General features: G+C 37.0%; 1 protein-coding gene across 43 annotated transcripts in view; it reads right to left on the bottom strand.

The window, feature by feature from the left end:
* Nucleotides 1-13,966, bottom strand: part of Ptprd (protein tyrosine phosphatase receptor type D) — a 2,219,644-nt gene that overhangs the window by 638,285 nt on the left and 1,567,393 nt on the right. For all 43 annotated transcript variants that reach the window (XM_041632294.1, XM_041632295.1, XM_041632298.1 and 40 more), the window contains exon 10: nt 8,053-8,091. The gene's annotated coding sequence lies outside the window, so the exon portion shown is untranslated. The remainder of the gene's footprint in view (nt 1-8,052; nt 8,092-13,966) is intronic.

Below are 13,966 nucleotides of genomic sequence, written 5' to 3'. Positions count from 1 at the left end.
CCACCTGTGTGTGTGCCCTTGAAGAGGATAGTGAGTCCATATGATCCTCTCTTTCTTGCTCTTTCCTTATTCTGTATGTGCCAGTTGCTATGAGTTGAGCAACTTCTTATTTTTATTACTTTTATTGAGGTATACATTTTCCCCATTTTTCTTGCTTACACCCCTCTCTACTTTTACCATTCCCCTGCCCCCCTCCATATTCCTAATTTACTCAGGAGATCTTGTCATTTTTATCCTTCCTATGTGGAAACATATATGTCTCTTTTAGAGTCTTCTTTGTTGTTTAGGTTCTCTGGGGATGTGGACTTTAGGCTTTATGGCTATTCTTAGCTTTATGTCTAATATCCACATATGGGTAAGTACATATTATATTTGACTTTTTGGGTCTGGTTGCCTCACTCAGTATCTTTTTTTCTATTTCCATGCACTTGCTTGAAATTTTTAAGATAACATTATTTTTTTTTTTAATGACAAGTAGTTTTCTATTGTACTAATGTAGCACATTTTCCTTATTCATCCTTCTGTTGAGGAGCATCTAGATTATTTCCAGGTTCTGACTATTACATATAATGCTGCTACATACATAGTTTGAGCAAGTGACCTTTTGGTATGATTGACCATCCTTTGAGTATATGCCCAAAAGTGGTATTGCTAGATCTTGAGGTAGACTGATTCCAAATTTTCTGAGAAACTGGCATACTGATTTCTAAAGCAGTTGTACAAATTTGTACTCATACCAGGAATTGTTCTCCTTACTCCACATCCTCTCCAGCATAAGCTGTCATCAGTGTTTTTGATCATGGCCATTATGACTGGTGAAAGATGGTATCTCAGAGTTGTTTATATTTGCATTTCTCTGATGTCTAAGGATATTGAGCAGCTTCAAAATGCTACCAAGAGAATAACTTTCTTAGTCAAAGGCTCTTGCTAATGGCTTAATGCCTTCTTCAAGTAGGAAAGCATCAAGACCAATTTTTTACAGAATGAAACCCTGCAAACTTTGAGCCAAAATAGACCCCTTTTCCTTTGGTTTATTATCTCAGATATTTGTTATAGTAATAGAAATCTGTTTGCCTCATTGGACTAACAGAAATCGAGCCTATATTAAAAAATGGACACAGCCTCCAGAGAAGATAACAGGAATTAATTACGATTGTTGAAAAATCACTATAGTTTAGTTTGGTTTTTCTTTTTTTATTTTTGCAGAAAAAATTTCTGGGCTTATCAGTTCACATATAATGTGCTCATAGTTTAGATTACCTTAGTTACAAATTGTTGGAATGGAGTGTGCATATTCTGATTGCCGTATACATTGCTTCTTTTCAATATAATATGACAACTATGGACTGAAGGGTCCATTAGAATTAATGTCTATTCTAGGATGACCCTGGTGGCTACAAGGTGGGTAGTTTTTCAGGGCTCATCTGACATAGCTTCTGCTTTTCTATACAGCTCCATAAATCTCAACACACAGCTCCTTGGGGAATGGCTTATAATTCGCCTATTAGTCTCACATCCTGAAAGGTTAGGAAGCCTGCAGCTTTTGATTTAAATATTATACAATTAAGTGGTTATTTGAGAAAAGAGACCTATGAATAAAAAGATTCTAAAACACATAATAACCACAGCATATAATTATATACTATATAATCAGCTCTGTGGGTGATACAAGTCAAACAATATGAGGTGTTTATTACTAGCAAACTGTATTATTCAGAATCCTAAGAAGCAGAATGCACTCGGAGAGAAAATGGGTTCACATGCTTTCCAATGCCTGTGCAGTTGAGAATATGGCACTATCATTCTATCACTGAAGACTCAAGCTCTTACAAAGGGAGGCGCTATAGGTGTGCTCCAGTAACAATCCCACAGCCTACAGATTGACAGCCATTTTACATCTTTATTACCAATGTCATAGTAAGTTTTTTTTTAATGAAAATTTAAATTCTACTTCAAATTTGGGATTTCAGGGCAGCCTTCACCATCAGTGCTTTTTATGATTGTTAAGTGGAAGGGACTTTTTTTGTGGCTCATGCTTTCTATCTTGGTGTCTACACTGAAATGTATTTCACTGGGAGAGGCTCCATCTTGTCAGATTCTTAGTCATTGCATATTATTCCCCCTTATTGTCTTTTCACACCAAGGTGCTATGCTGGGAGTAGAATAGGTCAAAGAAATTCAGGCAGTGCCTGGATTTGAGATGAGCTGTAGACAATTGCCAACAAGGAGCCAAAACTTTCAAAATGACTTTCCAAAGAAAATGCAATCTGGTAAGTAGAGTGGGCAAGGCACTGAATCCATTACCAGGCAAACACACAAAAACTAAGCCCTAATAGACACTGATTATAAATGGAAGGATTATAGCAGCCAGTGGGCTCAAGAACACTACAAAATCACAGCCCATAGAATCAACTGAGCAGGGCACACAGGGGCTCACAGAGACTGAAGTGACAACCAGGGAGCTAGCAAGGGTCTGAGCTAGGTCCTCTGTATATGTATTTTTGGTTGTATAGCTTGGTGTTTTTGTGGAACTCCTAACAGTGGGAGTGGGAGTTGTCTCTGACTCTTTGACCTGCTCTTCGGACCCTTTTCCTTTTACTCAGCAATGTCATCTGGTCTTGATTTGAAGGTATTACCTAGTTTTATTGTAATTTGTTATGCTGTGCTTTTAATATATTTGGGAAATCTGTTCTTTTTTTGTAATAAGGGAAAAGGAGGAAGAATGGATCTATGGGAAGAGAGAAAGTTGGGGAGGGGAGGGGCTTGAAGAGTTCAGGGAGGGGAAACTGGTTGGTATGTAATAGATGAGAGAAGAATAAATTAAAAAATACGGTTCCAAAATTGAAAAAAAAAGATAAATACCTGTTTTAATAGCTATTAAGTTTGTTTAATATACTCTATAGAAAACTGGCATAACTAATGAGCATGGGACTGATTTTCATGAGACATCTTCTTCAATCCTCTTACTTAAGGAAACCAGGATAAATGATTTCTAATACAAATGACCAAGACAAGAATCAACTAAGTAAGATTTTTTTTTCACACACAGACAAGGGCAGCTCTGCCTATGTTAAGAGCACTCAGAGAACAAACAGACTGTAAAGGAGACTTAAGAACCATGTGAATTTTATGAACCTTCATCACACTCCATGCCGTATGCAGGCTTTGTCAGTCTGCTTTCCAGGGTAAGGAATTCTTTTCTCTGCCATGTTAGGGTATGTATTCTTATAATTGCATTCCACAATGCCACAAACTCAGCAACCCTAAAAGGAAATCTGTGTCATGGCTATGTGCACTACCCTGAATATCCACACTGAATTTTTATCAGACTCTTGGTGCTGTTTTAAATGATTTCAGCATGTCTAGAGTATCTGAACTGTTTTGAATGAAACAGAAAAACACCACAGATATACAAATGGAGGCAGAAAGAAATGGAGTTTAATAAGAGATGCATTTAATAAAGTACACTTTTCTTTAAAGCTGAGCCATGGTATTTGAGAACCCTCTTCAGTTCTTATGCTCCATGATATCAGAGGCTTCAGAAGTTCATGTATCAGGAACAAAAAGCAGCTAAACTCTGATGTACTAGAAAGAGCTTCTGTAGCAATAATTAATATTGGGCCACCAATGCTAGAATTCATCTTGGGAACAGGGAAAAATAAATGTGCCACAGGAATTCCCATAGTGTGGCATTCACCTTGGTGGGTCTCCTTGTTGATCATTGGTGATAGCAGCAGAGTGATCACTCACAAGGCAGACCTAATAATAGCCTCAAATATGGAAGAGTCCTCACTTGCTGCCTCTTCTGATAACAGGCCATGTTAAATGATTGTTTCTCTCTACAGAGCAGAAGCAACAAACGTCCATTTCATTTCCCCAGTGCATTGTAAGTACACCCGAGATCAGCTGATTCACACCCTTTTGATACCAATTTTCTTCCAGATATAAAATTCTAGTTTAAGGAAGTATAACTTAGTATGCCTTCATGGTTTCCATGTGTGTGGACTCTGTACTCTACCCAGATCCAGACAGACAAGGAACATGAACTGTGGAGTTCATGTTAACTATAGCAGCCATGAGAAAGTGACATTTTTTTTTTTTTTGCCTAGTGGTGTCAAGGAGAGGTTATTGTCACCATTGGTTCTGCCACTGAAATACTACTACTTTAGGCTTTTCCATGTAATAGTCTCATGGATATCATGTTGATGCCCAGGTTGTGGTATTTAGGTACAATAAATCATGTGGTATCTCTAAGCAGCTTCAATAACATCATGTAGTGTGTCATCATGCTCTAGCTCTTGGTGTCTGAGCCTTTGCAGCCTTGATGCCTTCATCATCAGTTGTAGCTATATACAAAGAGCCTTTTTTTATTATTAAAGTAAACCACAGGCTCTCTGTAAATTTAAAACAGTGACTCAAAGTGGTGGAAATGCAAAATAAAAAAAATGGTTTGGTCCATGGCTATTTCTTTCTGAAAGCATTTTTACATTGTCTAATGAGTAAAGTCAATATTTATAAAATAAAACTTGTACCTGACCCCAAGATCATGTTAAATTCTCATAATAGAGATGAAAACATGCTCCCCTTGTGTAGGTCAGCTTCCTCTTTCTGTGTAAAATGCCAGTGTTCTTTAATAAGAGCATTCATATTTTAGAAATCCCCACAAAAGAACCAATGGCACCTTTTGCCTTTGAATTGAGTGTTACAAAACTATAAAGGGTATACAGGCGAGTACACAAAATGATTAGATCACAATCCAAAGGAATGTTTCGTATCCTTACAGAAGTTCTTTCACAGAAATGTCTAAAGAGGAAATGAGTATGTTTACCTACTTTCATAACAGGATAGCTGGACAGAGATGAGTCTAACATTACGCTGTTTCTATCAACTGCTGTGTTTACACCTGAGACAATCTTAGGAAGGAGAAGATGGCCTTGCAGATCTGGCACAATGAAAGTTTATTTTAAACACATTCCCCCTCTTGCTACTTATGCAACAATAACAACTCATAACCGTGTTCAGACAGGCAGAGGAGAAATAATGCAAATGGCACAGCACTGTCGGCCAATACATTTGTGGGAACATATATGTGTATGAACATAGTAGAAATAATTATTTATTGATCATTACACAATGTTCTAACAGTTCAGAATCAATCTGTCTATTGAAAAAAATAAAAAATGCATATTTTAATGAAGCTAATCAGAAACAATTACTCTTAAAGTTAAGCAAGTAGTCATGCAAGAATCTCTTTAAATTGTTTTCAAGAAACTTTTTTTTAATCTAGAAAATTTGAAGAGATTAGCTTCTAATGGATGCTCAGCATGGAAACTCTCACTCTTAAGTATACTTATATTAGCTGAGGGGAAGCAGAGACTTCACCCCACCAGCAAGAAGCAGATGCACACAGAAAACATCTTTGCTTTTTGGTTATGAAGATAAGGAGGAGTGGTGATACACAGAGGAAACACAGAAGCCGAAGCTTCTGTTTGCTAAACTAGCACAAGAAATCAGAGGAATTGGGTCTCACTGGCATGAGCAGGAAGATTTGAGGAATCCTTCTATTAACTGGCCAAGGCTCAGAGAATTGTAGGATTTTCTTTTAATCTTTATTTGTACCTCCCTCAGGGGTTGCAGCAGCAAAATCCCTGTGATACTATACTGCACTGTGTCCCTTCTCAGACCCCATTCTTTTGGGAGGTAGCAATGACTATTGCTGTCCCTTCAAACTTGTCTCGTCCATTTAACATTTTCTCTGTGCCATGTGAAAAGTTTCATCTAATTGTTTGCCCTGAAGATACCATGTTTCTCTAAGGGAAGTAGCATGGTACGTTTGTAATATCCCAGAGATGGAGTCCAGTGTCAGCTTCGTTTCCCCTTTGTGTCAGGTATGTTTCTTAGATTTTCTGAGACTTATCTAAAAGCAGATCATCAGTTATTTATCACATGATCTCTTTGAGGCTCGTATAAGACAACGTAAATAAGACACCTAGGTTAGAGTTGTTAAAACGTGGAGAAAAAGAGCGAGCTCTCCTTTCAATCCACTGGAGAAGCTTGAGGCTTAGCAAGTGGAGGTTATAATGAGCCTGAAAACATTTTCCTGTACTCCAGACATAGCACCATGAGGGTGATGACTAAAGATTTTTGCATTATGGGTTAACCCCCAAAATAACTTTTGAAAATGGCAAAACTGAATCACAAGGACAAACACTTGCACAAATTCTGGGAAGGTCAGTTTTATGGCTGCTGATCATTTGGGCAGGTGCTTGTGGGGAGTTATAATCCTGGCCTCCTTAATTTGTCTTCTAGTGATAACCTAGTGACACACTTCAGAATGATAGTTGTTAAAATGCCATAGCAAACCTGTAAGGATGTGACTCCACACCTGTTTCTAATGTGCAAACTCTGAAGCCAAGGGGAAAGTGGCTTTTAATGGTAGTTTTGGGATTTTTTAGTATTTTGGATTGAGAGTCAGTGGGGACATTTTTACTGCCCCAGCTGAAGGGTCATGATGTATAATGATTATGGAAAGTAGTGGACATACCGTGGATAGGTATGATTCATAAATCACAAAACATTTCCTAATACCTGTTGACCATTAGTACCATTTTTATAATAGTACACATTATAGTTACACAGCCGTGATCAACAACAAGCATAAACCTCATCACATCCCCCAAATGCTTCTGCATAGGAATACTTCCCTTATTTGTGCCTTCATCCCAATACAAAGGCAAGTTACACTCATGAATACTTATGTTTTGTTATTTAGAATAGAAAAACTCATATCTGTACTTTCCTTGGCATATCTGTAGCTATCAGTCGAGATCATCACTGCAGTAAACCTTTCCTTTGCCAATACATAGCGATTGCAACAAAACTACAGTGGAATTCTAGGGCTTTTTATCACTAAATACAAGAGGGATTTGAGCCATTTTGACTGTAAACTTGAATGGTTTAAAATATGCTTTCTATAAACAAGAGCTATATTTTATTTATTTGCTTCACTTTGAGACACATGGTTTTAACTTTGGGAGAAGTCAGTGGCTTCCTGAGAGCAGAAACAATTATACAAGGGAAGTCAGGAATAACTCCAGAGCTGGCTCCTTCATTTAAACATGGCTCGAGCTGTCTATAAGCTGAGGTCCCCAAAACATCAAATAATTACATGTTAAGTAAAATCTTTTCCTCAACAAAAAATATAAATATGTTCTTTGCTTCTGTTTGCAAAAGATCCCATGTTCCAGTTTCAACGAAGTAAATTGTCAAGTAAGTGAAAAAGCAAAACCTAAAAAGAACTATCTCCCTCTACTCTCTTTAAAACAAATTCTATTTTCTTTCTTTTCTCTCTTAAGTGCAATCTGTCGTATATCCTGTCTCCAATTTCTGTTCTCTACTGTTGGTTCATTCTTGTTTTATTCCTTTGTTGCCCATATCCACAGTGAGGAATGGGTTACCTATTTGTTTCCTTGGTTCCTCCCTCGGCTTGTTGGACACTGGCCCGTTTCTTCCTCCTATTGTTTTCAGCTCTCTTCTTACTGCAGTGCTTCCTTTCTGTTTGCTATGCCTTCTCTGTTCCATTCATAAGGCAATGCTTCTATCATCATTACAACATAGTTCATTTTGATGTAGGGTAGGACTTCTGTCTAAACTCTGTGCTAACAGCCATGTTAGCACATTGAACAGTTTTTACTAAACACGCTGAGAAGTCAGAATAGAAAAGTCACAACTGTCTCCATCTTATTTTTAAAAAAATACCTTACAAAATCTTATGAGTTCATTCTTTCACTTGTGAATAATACGCTACAACCAGAAAGTTCTGTCTGTAATTTCTTTATATCCATCTATTGCATTATAAAAAACTCATGTATATTTAAGACTTCAAATAGTCCCCAGTTATTGAAAGTTCACTTTTATTTCTCAAATTATATAATTAAACTTCTAACACTTTTTAAAAGAAGCCATAACCCACTCTGACAAATAGACACAGTTAAATAATAAAATGAAAGGAACTTGAAAGCTGAGCCCAAACCTGGACATTTTAAATCTTACTTGCTATTTAGATCCCCCGGGTGCTCACCAGACTTCTCCCTAAACAAAGAAGAAATGTGACAACAATTAAAACGTGAAAATGATGCTATTAAAAACTGCTCATTTAGGTGACACATGTTTATCGCGCCTGGCTAGCGGGAAATGTCAAAATCTATGGAGAAGCAAAATTTGTTGTATTATGGCATTTTCTTTCACACTTACTGTTCTAAAAAACAATCTAAAACATTCTTTTTTAAGCAAAAAGAAGAGAAACTTGCTCTGACTATTCTTGGAAGAGGAATACAGTTCCAAAGTATTCTGTGTACTTGGCATTATGTTATATACAATATGAAATAAATGGCACAAAATCATTATTATTAAATAAATATTTGTGTTGAAAAAATTTGAAATATTTTCATGAAAAGGAATATTTTCTTCATTCATACCTTTGGTTGAGATTAAAATTATTATTGTTGTTAGTTAAGACAGAAAATGTTCACTGATGTGTTTTGAGTAACACCACTAGTTTTTTAAAAAGACAGAATCTCCCTAATTATGGGGGTAATGTTAAAAGAGAGGGTTTTAAACATCAAAACTGAGTTGGAGAATAGTCTTAGTAAGAATTTAAAGTCTGGTAAAATATCTTAGTCAGTAAGGTACTCTTCTCACCAAGTCTGAAGACATATGTTTGATCTTTGGGACCCACACGGTACAAGAAAGAATGGACTCATGCAAGTGGTCTTCTAACTTCCACACACATGTGATATGCATAAATACACACACATATAAACACACATAGATAACTATTTTTAAATTAAAAAGTAAACAGAAGTTTACTCTTAGTTTATTTTCCATTAAAATTGAGAAAACTACGAATCGATGGAAGTATTAGTGTTTCAGGAGTTTACTTTTGTAACCTAGAAGCCACTTTACAAACAGCCCAGTCATTTTTCTCATTTTTCCAATTATTTTTAGTTATAGTCGTCCACTTTGGCTTCTTTTTATTTAGTAAAAATGGAGGAATTAATTTGGGCTTTGAGTATTTACAGAAGTGGAGATATTAATCTATTTCTGTACTTTAAAAACCATTGTGAACATATTATCTCCTATTCTAGCATGGCCTTGAATTTGGGGTATAGTTGACGATGATGTTTTACTTCTGATTATCCTGCCTTCAAATCTTGAATGCTGGGATAACAGATATTTTTGCCAGGCCTGGTTTACATGGTACTGGGGCACATGTTCAGGACATAGCACCACCTGAGCCGCCTCCTAAACTTTATGTCTGCACATTTTGGTTTAACCAGAGAATTTAATTTAACCAAATTTTTTGCTTAAACCAATTGATTTAGTGTGACAAGAAAAATAAGTGAAAATGTAGTCAAGGATGAGGGACACACTCAAAGACTCATCGCTGAGCTCCTGCAGCTGATATGGACATTTGTTTGCCATGTGGGACCTAATAGGTACATGCATGTATATAAGAGTTTGTAGCTTATAGAATATTGTTTATATTAGCACTCTAAATAAAGAAGTAGAAGTATGTCATTTAGTGTATTTACTACAGAACATGCCTTACATGACCAAATCTTTGATGAAATTAGCTGCAATTTTTGTTTCAGAAGAACATGTTTTCATACGTCTATAATCCCAACACTCAGAAAGCTGAGCTGAGGGTCAGGAGTACAAGCCAAGATGGCTTAAATAGTAAGATTGTATCTTAAAAAGAAAAGAAATACAGAGTCACAGAAATGTCACCCAGATGCAGATGGCTTGGTCATGCTGGTTTCCAGGACCTGTCCCTGAGGTGTGAACTGACTCTTTGGAAGCTATTTCTTATGGTGGGATGCCTTGTTCAGCCTTGATGAAGAGAGAAGGAGCATGGTTCTGCATCAACTTGATATGCCATGCTTTGTTGATTTCCATGAAAGACCTTTCCCCTTCTAAATGGAGACAGACAAGGAGTAGATATGTATGGCGGGGTAGAATAAAGGCAGGGGAAGGGAACAGGAGGAAAGAAGGAGGGGAAACTGTAGTTGTTAATTAAAATAAATAAAACATGATAAATAATAAATAAATAAAAATAAAAAATAAAGAAAGAGAAGAAGGAAGGAAGAAAGACACAAAGAAAAAGAAAGAGAAAGAGGGGGGAATGAGGAAGAAAAAAATCTGATTGTGTCAACAAGACTGTTATAATGTCTAGTATCAGGGGTGGCCTTCTGAAGGCAGGTGAGGACTGCCACACTGGTTCCAGAGGCTGATGATCCTGGCTAAGATTCTGATCATAAGTACAGAGAAGAGGCTGGCTGAGGTGTCGGGTGTGAAGGAAGGCATTAGAAAGAAACTAGAGCAGTAGTTAGGCTTGTGGGCATGAGCTGCATCCTTCCTGAGACACTGCAGATTTAGAATATAATTGGATCTGAGGAGATTTCAATTCTGGACATTTTAAAATGTTTGTGAGACATTGAAAATGCTAAGTTGGGTAAAGTTTCTAGAGAGGTTATTGAATGGAACAACGGAAGAAAATAGGGTCAGGATGCTACCTAACTCAACTATTTGACTGGCCCTGTTTCTTCAATCTCTCACACAGTCAAAAGGTACAAAGAATTTTTTTTTTGGCAGAAGCTGATTTTAACTATGTTTATGCTCTTTGGTGTCTTCAAATGTAGCAAGGCAAGAAAAATAGACCTTGATACACAATCTTTTACACAAATACTAGTCAAATGAAATAGAATTTCAATATAGATTTGTTAAAATTTTCAAAGAAGTCATCACAATTTATAGAACATGGTTACTTTTTCTGAATTAGAGACAAACTGTGATATGATTTGCTGATGATAGCTGTCTCATTTGTATCGCGATGATCCCAAACTCACCACTCTTACATACTGATAGACATCAATGATATAAACAGAGTATGCAACCCTAAACCTACAGCATATTAGGATAAAAGGAAGTTAGGTTTTGTGGTTAGTTTGGTGTTTTTTTTCAAGAGATTTCTCAGCTTCAGAATAATCCTTGGGAATCTTGGTTTTATTAACATTCATTGACTGTTACATTACCATTGCTGGAACTGGGAAATTATATTTACTTATTAAACTTTGATTCTTGATCCATGTAATGGGGTAGTATATGGCCACTCAGTCTCTTTTCTATGGATTAGTATGTACTTTATATAATCAGTAATGTTATGAGGTCCTTACCAAGCCCATGAGTAATTCCAAATGATGAGAAATTTTTCTGTTGTCACCCTTCTCATATATTGTTAGATATTGCACGGTAACATCAAAGTTTAATTTTATGGACAAAGCATAATTAGTTAACCCAATCAAAATAGCTCTTGTTGATACTTTATTGTCCTGTGATATGTGTCCTAAAGGTTTCATGTTTGTAAGAATCCAAGGTTATATGCTTAGGATGAATTGCTGAACTGACAAGCCTGCATATTAAACTATAGAAAATATAATGTATTGTCAAATTCTACTCCATAGAATTATAAAACTTAACAAGTCTACTAATAATACACAAGCATGTTGACCATCCCAGACAGCAAACAGTAATTGATTTTATTGTTTTGATTTTTAATTTTGGTAATTTGACAAAATTGCCTGTTAGATTAACTTTTTCTTCCTCTACTTTCACTTGTATAATTTGTAGCTTCTGAAATGTGTGCCATAGTTTTTGTTCTTCTTAGTCATTGTCCAAACACAGGTTTTCTGATTTTACTTGTTATAGTTATTGCTTTTTATAGGTTAGCAATATTAACTACAAACATGAAGTTTGGACAAAATTCATGCTGAAACCCAAGAGAAAGTTAAACACTTTCTTAGTTCTTCTTGGGACAGAAATGTGGCTGAGTAGATGAAGGAATTTAAACAAAATTTATAATTATTTTTCTTAGCTCAGGTTCTTTGAAATTTGAGTCAAATCTGAATTTTACCTCTCAATTATTACATTGTTTATATCAACATATTTTATGCAGTATATATTTTCTTACTTTTTCTTATCTATCTCTCTATATATCTATCAAGATACTGTAAAGAGAGGTCTTGCTGGTATAGCTAAAGTTACTGCCTTTGCGGAAGTGCTTCTTATGATAATGATCTAATGACATCATTTCACAGGGTGAAACAGCCTGTCACACGTGCAGTCTCAAGTAATCTCATGTGTAGATATGCACTTCCATGTGTAGTCCTAAGACTCTGACAATGGACATACTCTTTCCTTGACAAAGTCCAGAGCATCAAGAACTTACAGAACCAGGAAGGATGTCAACAGCTGGAGTGTAACCTACCAAGAGATGCAGTTAAAACAAAAATTTATGCATTGCTACTGTGGATTACAGTCTGTTTGTTATCTCATCTGCCATCACAATGATTTGGAAGTTGATGCAGAATATAATATGCTAGAAAGGAGCTTTGCAAATATATTATTAGCCACACCATGATAAGCAATAGTTTCTCAGTTTGTTTTATGATAGGACACATGTAAAAAGAAAGCAATATCCATCTTTCAGAACAACTATACATTTAGAATATTATAATGGATGTTTAGAACTTAATATTGATTAAAATTTCATTTGTTCGATATTTATATTTGAGAATACACCATAAGTTCTTTCATAGACACTAGGATTTTCAGTCTGAAGAAAAATAGTTTTCTTCTTGCTAAAGATTATTTGATAATGTGTAGCATAAGCATTAAACAACAAGGACAATAGATAGATGACAGATAAGTAGCCAAATGGAGAAAGGGGTTGACGGAAAGTTTCAAATGTAACTAAGTGCGATGAAGATGATAAGAAAGTGCAATTGGTAGTCAATAGGGTTCTACTAAAGGTTGAATCAACTGTGCTGAGATATGACAGTCTTGCCAGAGGGAGTGGTTGAAACTTCTAGAAAGAGTATACAAATATAAACTTGATACAGGGGAAAAAATTGCTGTTTGGAGAACACAAATATGGTCAGGATGGTTGGAGATAGTGAACCAGAATATTCAGGTATAAGAGGGAGGAAGAGGAGGCACAGGCAGCTTTTAGATTTCATAAGGAGCTGTATTTTTTTAATTTAATTAATTTGTTTTATTGAAAAAATTTCTGCCTCCTCCCTGCCTCCCATTTCCCTTTTCCTCCCCCTACTCCTCTCCCCCGCCCCCCACTCCATTCCACCTCCCTCTCCAGTCTGAAGAGCAGTCCTGATTCCCTGCCCTGTGGGAAGTCCAAGGTCCTCCCCGCTCCATCCAGGTCCAGGAAGGTGAGCATCCAAACAGGCTAGACTCCCACAAAGCCAGTTCATGCAGTAGGATCAAAACCCAGTGCCATTGTCCTTGGCTTCTCATCAGCCCTCATTGTTCACCATCTTCAGAGAGTCCGGTTTAATCCCATGCTTATTTAGTCCTAGTCCAGCTGGCCTTGGTGAGCTCCCAATAGATCAGCCCCACTGTCATAGTGGGTGGGTGCACCCCTCGTGGTCCTGATTTCCTTGGGTGTTGTCCACAGGGGGAAAAAAAAACAGCAGAGAAACTGGGACCACAAGGAGAAGGGGTCAACAAAGTTCCAGCATACCAATGTTTCATCAGTTCAGGACATGGTCTTGTTGCCATGGCCTTATATAGCAAGTTTATCATTAAGTCCAGTTTCTGGCTCTTGTGCAGTTTTAGCATTGCTGTATTCATTGCTACCTGTAGCAACGCTTTTCATCATTGAAGGCCAAAGCTGATGATGGCTCTTGATTTGTTTTGGATTCTCGCCTGCTTGACTGCCCATTTCCTGTCCAACGTGTGCCTTTCCCTTTGGCTGGACTCTCGGCTCTCCACCATTGTCCCTGGCACCTTCTGGGTCTGGAGCTCTTGGAAGTGCTCTTTCTGAGCATCCCTCAGCGTTGCTGCCCAGCATCTGCTACCAGCTCTGACATGGTGTTGCACCACTGCACAGAGT

The sequence above is a fragment of the Microtus oregoni genome, unplaced genomic scaffold, assembly GCF_018167655.1.
Source record: "Microtus oregoni isolate MIOR12 unplaced genomic scaffold, Mior012 000041F_ref0000270, whole genome shotgun sequence".
Classification (NCBI taxonomy): Eukaryota; Metazoa; Chordata; class Mammalia; order Rodentia; family Cricetidae; genus Microtus; species Microtus oregoni.
This window is presented reverse-complemented; position numbering and strand designations above follow the sequence as displayed.